Source organism: Hydra vulgaris, chromosome 09 (assembly GCF_038396675.1).
Source record: "Hydra vulgaris chromosome 09, alternate assembly HydraT2T_AEP".
NCBI lineage: Eukaryota > Metazoa > Cnidaria > Hydrozoa > Anthoathecata > Hydridae > Hydra > Hydra vulgaris.
In genome coordinates, this window is record NC_088928.1 from 26,936,065 (window position 1) to 26,949,774 (window position 13,710).

Below are 13,710 nucleotides of genomic sequence, written 5' to 3' on the forward strand. Positions count from 1 at the left end.
GTTACGTTTAATCTTAACCTTACCTGAACCAAAATGTGTCATTTAAAATTTTTTTTTCATTTAATCTTTTTCTTATATGTAAGTTTATAGTTTATATACAAATCTTTATGTTAAAAATAGAATTCTTTAGGAATTCTATTTTTGATTATAAGCTTTTCTTTCGCTGTCTCTTTTTTCTTCACATTTACTAACAGAAAAAAAAAAACGTAGTAATCAAAATACAAATATATATATATATATATATACACACACACAAAATATATAATTTTTGATTATATATTAAAAATGCTAAATGCTCTCAAGCTAAACTATATTTTGCTAAAATTAAGTACTTTTAGCACTAAGCTCTTCAATTACATTTTGGTAAAATATATTATAATAAAGAAAAAATTTTACTTTTTTTACACGTTTAAAACTCTTAAGTTACGTTATATTTTGTTTCAACAAATTACAATAAATAAAAAATTGAAAATTTTTTCGTACAGTTTACCTAATTTTAACTTGCGAGTATACATATATATATATATATATATATATATATATATATATATATATATATATATATATATATATATATATATACATATATATATAAAGTGCTTTCAAAAAATAGGCGCAATAATATTTTGTTTAAACGTAAAGATTTATAGGTTTAAAGTCTAAGGTGGTACATAGGTAAATACTGAAAAATCAATTTTTGAAAACTATACTTATTATATTCAAAATTTACTCTAGATTCTATTTTAATAAATAGAATCTAGAGTAAATTTTGTAAAAGATATTACAATATTGTAATATCTTTTAATAAAACCCTCTTTAAAGGCTTAAAAATATGAATTTTGTTAAAGTACTTTATTTAAAAATCATAGCAACAACATTTTACCCTTACGTTAACCCTATAAAAAGTAGTTTATTGTATTGATTCTGTATTTATTATCCTTTATAAAGACGTGTATTTTATTAGTGTGTATTAGGGTGTCCCAAAAACACACTTTTTTTAAAATTTCAATGTGGTCTCAACTGATCCCCATTCTATAGGTCCTAAATAGCTACCAAAATCTTTTTTTTAATTTTTTAATGTCTAGAAGTGATAGATGTAAATTCTGAGTTTTACGGTTTTGTACACTTATGTGTATTTACTAAAGCGCTATCTAGTATTTCAATATGTTTTAATATGATGTATCAATTAGTACACAAATAATTCCCATAGGATATTATTAAAGAATAGGATCATTCCCTATGAACATTGTTAGAGATTGATATTTTTCCCTCTGGACAATATTATTAGTTCGTATAATTCCCCATGGATTGGTTCACAAATAACTCCATTTAGAATTTTTTTTTTGAAGGAAAAAATTTCTAAATGGAATTATTTGTGCACGAAGGAATTCTAATTTGTGCACGAAGAAATTCTCGTGTAAACGGTTATAAAAGCCGTAATGGTAAACTTAGATAAAATATTATACGAGAGGGAATAACGACTTCATAGATTTATGATGCAAGTGTAACATTTAGCATAAATTTAGTTAAAAAACTGGTTATTTCGAAATTCATATAAAAATGGGTAGAACAGCTAAAAAAAAGAAGATGATAGGACAGAATAAGATAAAACGGAAAAATACAGAAAGGTTGAGGTATATTTACCTATTGAAGTACCCACTGAGGGAGTTACCTAAGAGACAGCTTCCATCTAATGGTGATGTTCTTAGATACTATCAATTTATCCTTCGCGAGTCACAAGTTAAATACAAACCCACTTCTACTAATGTTGGTTGCAAATTGAAATCGAAATCCAAGGATCTTGTTTGTGAAAATGGTGTTTGTACAGATCCTGATAGTTCTTGCTTTGTATCTAGGATTAAAAAAATTTGGGATAATGCTGGGTTTGGCAAGAAATTTGTGATTTGTGGGTACAATATATAATATAATAAAAATATTAAAATCATTAAACTTAATTTAAAATACAAGAAATTGATTAAATTGTCTTCTCTAAACTGGAACAGCAGTCTTGATAAGCAATCAAAGTTAGAGAAAGATTTTCTCACAGAATCCTATCAGCTTTTTGACATCTCGACTAAAAACTTTAAAAAAGATATTCTTGCTGATAGATTGAGAACAGATGATGCCAAGCTGGAAGATATAAAGTAAGTTCATTAAATAACACTTTTTTTAGTAGTGAGATTTTTTTTCCAATTAAAAGTAACTTAAGTAATAGCATATTATTTCCTTTAAAATATTTACGTTTAACTCTTTACATGGTTTGGTCATCTTCCAAGAAAAACTAGAACAATTATTAATTTATTTATAAATGGCTTAATAGATTTAAATATTTCTTAGTTTTTATGAAGACCAGAAGTTACATAGGAAAGGATATATGGAAACAAAAGTCGATGAAGACTACAGTAGAAGAGTACTGGATGCAAACAGGAGAAAGAACAAGCTAGATAAGTTGAGAGAGAAAGAATTAGAGAGACAGAAAAACTTAAAAGATACCAATGATGTTTTGTTGTCACATGACTCCATGACAGAAGAGATTCAATTCAGCAGTGAGGAAGAAAAGTCAAACGAGGACTGTGAAATCAGCGAGGAAGATGATTTCCTGGGTAACGGTCGGAAACGCAGGTATAGTATTATTTTAATAACATAGTTGTAATTTTCACAAGCTAAAGCTGTTTTATTGAAAAGTATATAATTATAAATAGGTAGAAAAATATTATAAAATGATACCTAGGTACAATTCTGGAGATACGATAAATCTAGCAGTGAATGTTGAAAAGCTCATTGAATGTACTGCTGTTCCAGCAACAAGGTTCAATGTTGGTGTACGACCTCATCTGGCAATTTTAAGTGAAGTATTTAAAGCTGGAGGTATAGAAATTAATGATATACCGCTTTCGAGAAGCACACTTTATAGAAAAAAGTTCAAATATGTAGAACTTGAAGGAGACTCGGAGTGGATTTCAATATCTAATCATCTTAAAGGCCGACGGCTTATTCTTCATTTTGATACCAAACTGTTGGAACAAATTACCACTGGGCTTAACATTATCCAAGAAATTGAGCGACTTGCAGTCTCAGTGAGTTCCCCGGATGACGATACCATGGAAGACCATCTTTTAGGTGTTGTTCAATGTCCCTCTTCAAAGGGAGTTGACCAAGCAGAACAAGTGCACAATCTTTTAGAATATTACGGATGTACAGAGCAGATCATTGGTATATGCTGTGATACAACTGCAAGCGATACAGGCGGAGTAAATGGAGCAGTCCAAATTCTTACAGATATTTTGAAATTACCAATTTTGTGGATAATGTGTAGGAGACACATATATGAAGTACATGTATCTCACTATATGGCTGCCCTTACTGGTGAGAAAACTAAAGGTCCAAGAAGAGCTCTTTATGTCAAGCTAAAGAACAAGTGGCTTGAAATCTGTGAGAAAGTGAATGAAGTGAAAAATTTATGTAAATTGGACTGGCAAAGAGATGATCTGAAGATTGGCTCTGTTCTTCGCACTGTTGCAGAGGAAGCTAAGACATTTATGACTAATGCAACTACTGATATTGTGTTTTCAAGGAATGATTATGGTATAGTTTGTAAGCTTGCCTCCTTCTTCCTTGGAGTGGAAGTACAAGATTTTAAGTTCCATCAACCTGGCGCCTGCCATGAGGCAAGGTTTTTAGCAGATGCGATCTACATCCTGACTCTTTATATGACTAAAGATATCAGTAATATCTTGACAGAAAAAGAAGTGCTGCAGTTGAAGGATGCAAGTTTGTTCATTGCAATTTGCTATGTTCAATGGTTTTTAAAAAGTTTTTTGGGATTTCTGGCTCCCTACAATGATTTGAAAGCTATCCAGACAGCCTATGCATTGAGAAAAGTTAGTAAGAATATTGGAAATGCTTTGCTTCTCAGCATGGGACGCCATACGTGGTACTTAACTCCGCAACTCTGTGTTTTGTCCTTTGGGGATAAAGAAGTTCCTTCTGAAACAAAGCTAAGAATGCTGTTAGCTCTGATTGAGTTTGAAGAGCCAAATGAATTTCAGCGTTGTAAACCATCAAATGTACAAATTGGAGAGACCACATAGCTACCTGAGTTGATTTCCGAGCAAAGCTACCTTCTCTTCAAACATTTTAAAATATCAAGAGCAAGTATAAAAGAATGGCTTAATAATAGTCTTAATACTATAGATATTTTTAACCATCCTCAGTTGCTAGATTTTATTGCATGGATCAAAAACATATCTGTTGTAAATGATGGTGCAAAAAGAAACATTAAGCTTTAAAGATTTTCTTTCAGCTACTGGAGATGAAGATCACCTTCAAAATGTACTTTTTGTAGTTAAAAAGTCTAGAAAAAACTTGACTAAGACTATGACTAAAAAGGAGCTTGAGAACTGTTCAAAAAGTTGTATTTTTTGAGAAATGTTTCACCGCAATAAAATCTTAAATTTGCTAATAAATATTAGTTTTCATGTATTTTTTTTTGTATTTTCATATTTATAAATATAATCTATCAAGTTAAATAGTAGAAAATAATTGGAAATGATTTATACGCATCTAATTGTTTTGTTTTAATTTTCTAAAATGTGTTTTCTATTAACGTTAAGCTAGCTTATCATTAAAACAGTAAAACTCAGATTTTACATCTAGCACTTCCTGTCAAAATAAAACCGTCAAATTTTTTTAAATACTTATTTAGGTCACATAGAATGGGAATCAGTAGAGAGTTTTTTTTTTTTTTGGGACACCCTAGTGTGTATGTAGTATATAATTTTTTTTATTTAATTTATATTAAGTTATTATATAATGATTAAACGATATAGTTTCAAACCACTTATCGCGCTTGTTAGTTTTAGAGAAACGGTATTTCTTAAGAACTATTTTTTCTTAGTATAATATTTTTATATGGGTTCTTCTAAAAGAAGAGGAAAAGAAAGATCGTCTTTTCAAAAGTATTGGGGACCAAAAACTCAATAGATATATCTTCTTCAGAAACAGGATCGTCTCTAGATGTAAACAAAACATCAACACAAATAACAGCACCACTCATCATATCCGCTTCAGCATAAGTCAGGAAGCTGCATTTGGATTCGTCAATTATAAAAAAAACTGAAACTGTAGATGACATTGAATGCTATGTTTTAATTAACACAGATATATTGCAAACAATTGTCAATTTGGTTGGAATATGTTCCAGTTGTCAATCGAAAGTTTATCTTGCTCATGATATTGAATCTAAAAAAGGGTTGTCACATTTATTTGTTTTGCATTGTGTTGTATGTAAATGATAAAAAAAACTTCTATAGCTCTAAAGAGATTGCCAATCCTGATTCAAAGAGAGCAAGAAAAACCTTTGATGTTGATATTAGATCAACTGTAGCTTTTCGAGAGATTGGTAAAGGACATAGTGCCATAGATGAATAATCATGACATTTTGTAATGTCATGAATATTCCACCACTAATGAGTTTACCAACGTATAATGATATTGTAGAAAAAATGTACACTGCTTATTTAAAAGCTTGTTCTGAATCAATGTCTGTTGCATCTCTGCAATGTGTTGACAATGGTTTTGCAGGTGGTGCATCCTTTAAAAATGAAGGGAATGTAATAAAAAATGTAACTGTTAGTGTTGACGGAACTTGGCAGCGTCGCGGATTCTCTTCATTAAATGGAGTTGTTACTTTAATTTCTAACAATAAATGCATTGACACACAAACCTTAGCTAAAAATTGTAGATCTTGTAAATATTAGGAGTCCAAAAAAGGATCCCCAGAGTACAGTGAATGGTTTGTATCTGATACATGCCCAATTAATCATTTTGGAAGTTCTGGAGCAACAGAATCTGTCGGAATGCTTGAAACGTTTAATTGTTCGCTTTCAAAAATAATTTACGCTATATAAAGTATCGAGATGTTGGAGATAGCAAATCTTATAAACCTATTGTAGATGCTAATCCATATCCAGGTTATAAAATTGAAAAGACTGAGTGTGTCGGACTCATACAAAAACAAGTTGGTGCACGGTTAAGAGCACTTAAGGTTTCATATAAAAGAAAGTTGCTGAGTGATTGCAAGAAATTGACAGGTGAAGGTAGAATGACTGACAAAGTTATGAATAGTCTCCAAAATTATTATGGAAAATGCATAAAACAGAACAAAGGTAATCTTTATGGTATAAAAAAATCAATTGCACTAATCCAATGTTCAGAAAACAACAATGATGAGCGATACAAATACTGCCCAAGAGATAACAAGACTTGGTGTAAATATCAATTAGATGAACTAATCATCCAAATATCAATAAACATATCAAAGGCTGTGAGTGAGTTAATTAAACCAATTTTCTCGTGGAAGGATTTAGGTGCTGACAGTTTACTTGAACGATATCTAGATGGAGAAACACAAAACGCAAATGAATCGCTAAATAACCTAGCGTAAATGCGAGCCCCAAAAAATGTTTATGTTGGTAAGAGAATTATTAAAATAGCAGTTGCATCAGCTGTTTGACATTCAATGATAGAGGAATTGGTATTTTGTCAGTTTTAAAAAACTTAAACGTTTCTGAAGGATTTTTTTTAACTCGCGGTTTAAATCAGAAAAATAAAACCCGCATTCAGCATGAACATTAAAGCTAGTGACAAAGGTAAAAAACAAAGAAAGAGATTGAGAGCAACTAGAAAAGGTTTTGATGACAAAATCAAGAACAATGAAGACAAAGTTTATGGACAAGGAGAATTTTAAATTTAATATCATTTGTTTTTTGACTTTACATTTGATTTTCTCCACTTAAGGTTTTTGGATCTTCTGGCAAGGATTCTGAAATAAGTACTTTAGCTTTTTCTATCAAATTTAGACCAAGTGTTTCCTGTAGAATGTGCTGAAATTCAGAAAATGTTTATTATTTTATTTTAAAGACTTAAATTTTATATTATTCAATGAAAATTTTTGTCGTATTTATTGTGTACATCTGCGGTGGAGTAGTGTGAAGTAAATACTTTGAGAACCTTTTTATTTTTAATTTCGGCACATAAAGTATAGACTTAAATTTGTGAAAGTTTCAGATGCTAACTCTTTTTCGTTTTTTAGTCATCTTTGCCAAAATATAGTTCAATTTTTGTTAAAATTGGCTTTAATTAGTCCTAATTAGGTACTTAATTTTTTTTTATACCATTTCAAATGTCTAATAACAATTCAGAAACATAAGATATCAAAAAACTACTATAATAAACAAATCCGTTAATTTACCTTTGTACCACCTTAAATCTTTTAACATATGCGTTTATTAAACGTCTATCAAACGTTTACAATATTGATTAATATATGTCGATATTCTAAATGTTTGATCGACGTTTAATAAACGTATTTTATATTATAATATAGTTTTATAACCATTGATCAAAAGATATATATATAGTAAAATAGTATAAAATATATATTAATAGCATTATAGTGTATATAGTTTTATAGTATAAAAGTATAGTATAAGTAGTATAGTATAAAGTTTTTTAAATATTTATAAAATATAGTTATAAAAGTTATAAAAAATATGGCCTATTATATTTTATTAATACATTTCAAGACCTATAGAGTAAAAACGGTGTAGTATGAGATTTTTACTCCCGCGTTTTTTTTACTCCCCAGTAAAAACCGCATATTAAATTTTTACTCCCCAGTAAAAACCGCATATTAAATTTTTACTCCCTAGTAAAAACCGCATATTAAATTTTTACTCCCCAGTAAAAACCGCATATTAAATTTTTACTCCCCATTAAAAATCTTATATTAAATTTTTACTCCCATTATGAGATTTTTACTCCCATAAATTATTTGGCAGCCAAATGTATTTTGCGACTTAGTTGTATTTTGAATATATTTTTTAACGTTTTAAAGACTGCGGTTTTTTGAAAAGCAATAAAGAAGTGATTCCGTTTAATATAAACACAATTTAAAAACTATGTTGCGTTATCAAAATTATGTTGTGAGATCAATTGTCAAAATGCTACAAATTATTAATTGAGAAAATGTCCCGTATGGCGCTTTAACTTAATTCTTTGTTTAAAACTTCGTAGAACTATTATAAATAAAAATATATATAAAAAACTATATTAACTGCTTCTTCAGACCACTGACAAATATATTCGACGTGCTTCATTAAGGTGGTAGAGACGCGAATAATGATCTAAAAAAAAATCACGAAATTTCACCCTTTGATATGTTTATATTCATGCAAATAACATTGGAAACAATAAAAAAGATTTCTTTGTCCTTATTTACACTTTGAAACACTCTGAGTTAGCATCAGACTCTATAGGAACGTCCCTAGTTACTGTAAACAAAACTTTGTTCGTTATTTTCATTTCACAATATGTGTCTTATTTTACTCTAAACATTCACAAGAATGTATCTGCTATCTACTACGTCTTAAAAGAAAAGAATTATGACGGGTAAAACTATCTGACGGAAAAGATGTATCTGGTAAAGGTCGGCTCACGGGTAATATGATCAACATCTTTCAAAATTATGTTGGGATGACTATTTTTAAATAACGACAAAATTCAAATAGCCTTTTGGAAATGAGGAACTCTGTAATAGCTTCACTTCATCGTTGCACTAATTTTACTTTTGAAGAATTTTGTTTTATCAAAGAGAGGTTCAGCTTCTACCCATTTGCTGAAATAATCAATAAGTACTATCAAATATTTATAACCATTTACTTCTGGGAGTCAAATCAATCCCAACCTGTTTCATGTTACCTTTTGGAATTGATATGCTTTGTAATACTGGTTTAACTTGAAGTTTCTTGTTTTTTGCTTTTTGACAGTTGTCACATTCTGAAACATAGGCGGTAATGTCTTTTACCATTCCAAACCAAAAAAATCAATTTTTACTATGTTCTGTTGTTGAATTAATGCCTATGTGGCCAGATAATGCATTAGCCTCATTAGAAACATCATTACCATCGTGCACAGACTTAATTATATGGTGTTGCTCTTCTTTACACCAAATAACTTTTCTCTATGAAAAAAATATATATTTATTTATGATATTTATAGAAAATAAATAATCAATCATTTATTTTATTTTATTATAATAATATTTATTAATAGAAAATAAATATCGAACTATTATTACAATACTAGCTGTTGCCCGTGACCAAAAAGTGGGCAAAAAAAAAAAAAACTAAATGCAAATGGATACCACCTACACCATAATCACCATGGTGATAAAAGTCTAGACGGTTTCCATTCACCCAAAAATGTCAAATAAAGACAGAAAATAAAAGAAACAGTTTGTGATAAAAATCAATACAGAAAAAAATAATTTATTTTAACAATAATGTTCAATCTATACAATCGCAAAAAAAAAACCTCTAATAAAATGACTTATACTTCTTAAAAAAAATAAATAATTAACAATACTGAATCATATTGTGAAACATAAACAAAAACAGTGGTGACTAAAACTTTATATAAAAATTCAGATAATTCTCATTCATTCCATTAAATAATACATTTATTATTATTTAAAAAAATTATGGATTAGAGAAAAAACTTAATGAAGATAAGTTGAAGAAGTAAAAAAAATTTAAAAAGAAATTTCTTATCTCAAAACCAGTGACATATCCAGGGAAAATGAGGGCTATGAACTTCTCTCCCCCTACCAGAATCCAATTTTTTATTTATTTTAATTATCAACTCAGTTGCACATAAGAGATTGTTATTAAAACTACAATCATATAGGATTCAAAAACAAATTATCCATTGGTTTAAAGGTTTTCTAAGTGGACGAACACAAAGAGTGGTTCTTGGTGTGATCAGCTCAGAGTGGAAAAAGTCATAGATGGAGTACCACAATAATCAGTTATTGGACCCTTTTTATTTGTCATATATAAATGATTTGACAAGTGAGATAACTAATCATTGCAAAATGAAAATGATATTATGGGTAGTTTGAAGCAAATTATACAACTGGATCCCCTTCGTAGTAAACCTATTTTACAAAACAGTGCTATTTTACAAAACAGCATTTTTATTGTAACACTGTCACTAGGAAGATTACCAGCCAAGGTTTATAAGCTCCTCCTACCCAATTCACATTAAAGTGAGGATTTGATATCAAAGTTTTTCTTCTCCAAGATGAGTAGCCTTCACCACGGCTATGGAGCCAAAAGAAAAGTGGTACCTTTAAAACCCCAAAGAACAGTTTAACGTCATGTCCAGGACTTGAAATGTTAAATTCAATCAAAATGTAACTCATACATACAAAGTATAATCAAAATGTAACTTGTACGTGCTCAATTCCATCGAAGTGTTAAATTTAATCAAATGCCAATCCAGGTCATGACGTTAAACTGATCTGGGCAGGTTAGACTCTTTAGCCACGGTGAATGATATTAACATAGGAGATGGAAAACTCTGAAATAAAACCCCACTTTGAAGTGAAGGTAGGAGGAGTTCGCTAACCTTGGATGTAGACTTCCTAGTGATATTATCACTCAGAAAACTGAGTATAAAAATACTCAGTTTCCTGAACTATAAAACAGCTTAATGCTTAAAAGAGCATCCAGTTGTAAAATCGGCTCCAAAATATCAAGTTTAAAAAAAAATACCACATCACCTGTTGCACGAATTTACAAGAGGCACATCTGATGGTATGTTGTTGGCCTCAGATAAGGCATAGGACAGAAACACATCACTGGCCAGTAGCAAGTATGTTAAAGTATCCATGGTTGGTCCTAACACCAGTTGACCTCCTGGTAAAGTAGCTGGTGAGTGTCAATGTGATAAAAGTTGTGAGATTAAAGGTTGCATCGGCCAATGAGGGTTGAATGCAAATAAAAAGTGAACAGAAATGGCAGGTAGAAGAAAACTAGACATATGCTGCCTGCAAGAAAAATTGATAAAGTTGCAGAAAAATTGATAAATCATGTAGTTAAGGTAAGACGAGTGAATGAGAAAGTGATGGTATTAAGATTAGGAATTGGAAAGTCAGTGTTTAATATAGTATCAGTATATGCACCTCAAACTGGTAGGACAAGGGAAGAAAAGTAATAATTCTATGTTGTTCTTGGTAACGTTTTTAAAAATATTGGCCAAGGCTTATAATTGGCCAATATTTGAAAAATGTTGGCCTTGTATTATAATTTCCCTGTAGACTTGTATGTCCCAGTATCTCAGCAAGATAAAAAAAAAATAAAACACCTGCTGCATTTGAAACAGTTATAGCATGTATGTTTAAATATGCTACTACTTCTACAATACACATAGTATTAAGTATAAATTTCCAAATACAAAAATTTATAAAGAATAATTTAACACACATATATAACACACATGTACTTAAAGGTTGTTGTATCGTAGTAAGATAAAAAATAGAACAACAACAACAACAACAACAACAACAAATAAAGACAACAAATAAATTTAAAAAGAATAAATATTTAACACACATGCATTCAAAGGCAAGATAAAAAAACATAAACATCTCTAAATAAAATAAAATCAAACTAATCAAAACTTGCAACAAAAAAATTAAAACAACAACAATCTTATTTTAGAAATAATAAAAATACACTGTACATTTTATTTAATTGATAAGTAATTAATTAAAACTAATTAATAACTAACTAAATGAAAATTACATTAAAAAACATTAGTATTAAATTACAAAATACAAATATATACTTAAAGTAGTGTGTTTAAAAAAAACTGCTTACCTTAACGCTAGATTTACCCAGATGATACAACTCATTATCTTCAATTACAAATGGCTTTGCTTTTCTTCGAAAGTTTGATCACCTTCACTTTATCACCTTTACTTTATCAACTTTACTAATAGCTGTCTTTGGATATATACCTTTTTTCAAAAAATTATAAGCGTCGGTAAATTCAGTATGCATCGCTAAATTTAAAAAAATAAGCTACTGCTTTAAAAGATTTGCTTTTTTAATACTTTTCCAAGAACCACAGTAATTAAATACGTTTTGCCGCAAAATATTTTTTGGGAGTAAAAATCTCATAATGGTAGTAAAATTTTAATATGAGAATTTTACTGGGGAGTAAAAATTTAATATGCGGTTTTTACTGGGGAGTAAAAAAAACGTGGGAGTAAAAATCTCATACTACACCGGGTCAAACCGCACACCATATCATTCCGCACACTGATGGAAATTATCAAATAAAAACTAAACGGGTATGGCTATGCAAAAAATAAAAATAGATTTAAATACAGAACTCTATTCGAATTAATAAAATTATATGCCAATTCAACTCCACTTTTTTTTCTTTTTTTATACGACTTTAACGAGGAGTCAAAATTTTTTATATGTTCTTATCGTTGCAATAGCACTTGAACCGAAACTGATATAAAAATAATTTTAGCACTATCTTGTTGGAAATTTAATTTTAATTCTATTAGTATAATTTTTTTGCAGCAAGAACAAAAAGATAAATAAAAAATCAAAAAAGTAAAAAAAATCTTTTTTCTGATAAAACCGCACACTCGATTAATTACTTAGTTTATTTTTTTGCAAGTGACTATCATCTTGTGACTATCAAGTGACCATCTTGTGATTATCAAGTGACTATCATCTATCATTTTTTTGCAAGTGACCCATCTTTACCTGATTAATTTAGTGTTAATTCCGGTTTAATTATAAATGAACTCTAATGTTATTTGTTAATAGAATCATCTCTTACTCATTAAAAACCAATTGCTATATTATTTCTCAAAATAATCATTACTTACTCAATTCAATTTAACTCACTCACTTTAACATGTCATCTAAAAAAACAAGAGCATACAAGGAAGACGACTTGCTGCATTAACTGATATGAAAAATAATAAAACATCACTGAGAAAAACTGCATTCAAACATGGCGTTTCAGTCTCAACACTCAAAGATTGCAAAAATAACAACAAAAAAGGCTTCCATGGCTCAGGTACAACAAAGGTTCTCTCAAATGAAACAATAAGATTGATGCATGCGTTCCAATTACTTGGTAACTGGGGTTATGGTTTAACCCGAAATAAAAACCTAGAATTTGTATGCGGCTACCTTAAACGCGAAGATCAATTGTACTTATTCAAAAATGGCAAGACTGGTAAAGACTGGTTTTATGCCTTTATGAAGAGAGGGTCAAAAGAAATTTCAACAAGAAAAGCGGATAGCTTAACATCTAAAAGAGCCGCTTCTTGTACGCCAGAAATAATTAATCGTTATTTTGAATGCGTCGCCAAGCAATATCTACAGACTGGTATAACTTCTGGGTCGCATACTTGAAATTGTGATAAAATAGATTTTTCGGGTGATTAAGGCAAAGCAACCGCAGTTTGTTGAAAAGGAAGAAGACGTGCATTTAAACTTACAGGCAACAATGAAAAAATTCATTATACTGTAAACAATTGCTGCAACGCTGATGGGCATTTTTGCACTTCCATTTGTGATATACAAAGCCAAAAAAAACTTTCCTCCTGACTGGGCAAGAGGTGGTCCGGTTGGAACCAAATATTCAATTTCAAAATCAGGTCGGATTGAGCACGATACTTTCAAACATTCAAACAAAGTAATTCTGTTGCTGCAGTTGACCTGTTTGCAGTTGCAGTTTACAGTCCTTGACCTTGTTTTAGCCTCCAAACCGAATTGCATTGATTTTCTTAAATGTGGTCCACATTTAGGTGACTATTAAAAAGGAAGATACCAT

The 13,710-nt window shown here is 29.9% G+C and overlaps 1 long non-coding RNA gene across 1 annotated transcript; it reads right to left on the reverse strand.

The window, feature by feature from the left end:
• Window positions 1-8,205: 8,205 nt before the first annotated feature.
• LOC136084683 (uncharacterized) lies at window positions 8,206-12,015 on the reverse strand. The gene is made up of 2 exons (XR_010640758.1): window positions 11,724-12,015; window positions 8,206-9,022 (listed from the first exon to the last, which is right to left on the reverse strand). It is a non-coding gene; the product is annotated as an uncharacterized LOC136084683 (long non-coding RNA).
• Window positions 12,016-13,710: the final 1,695 nt, after the last annotated feature.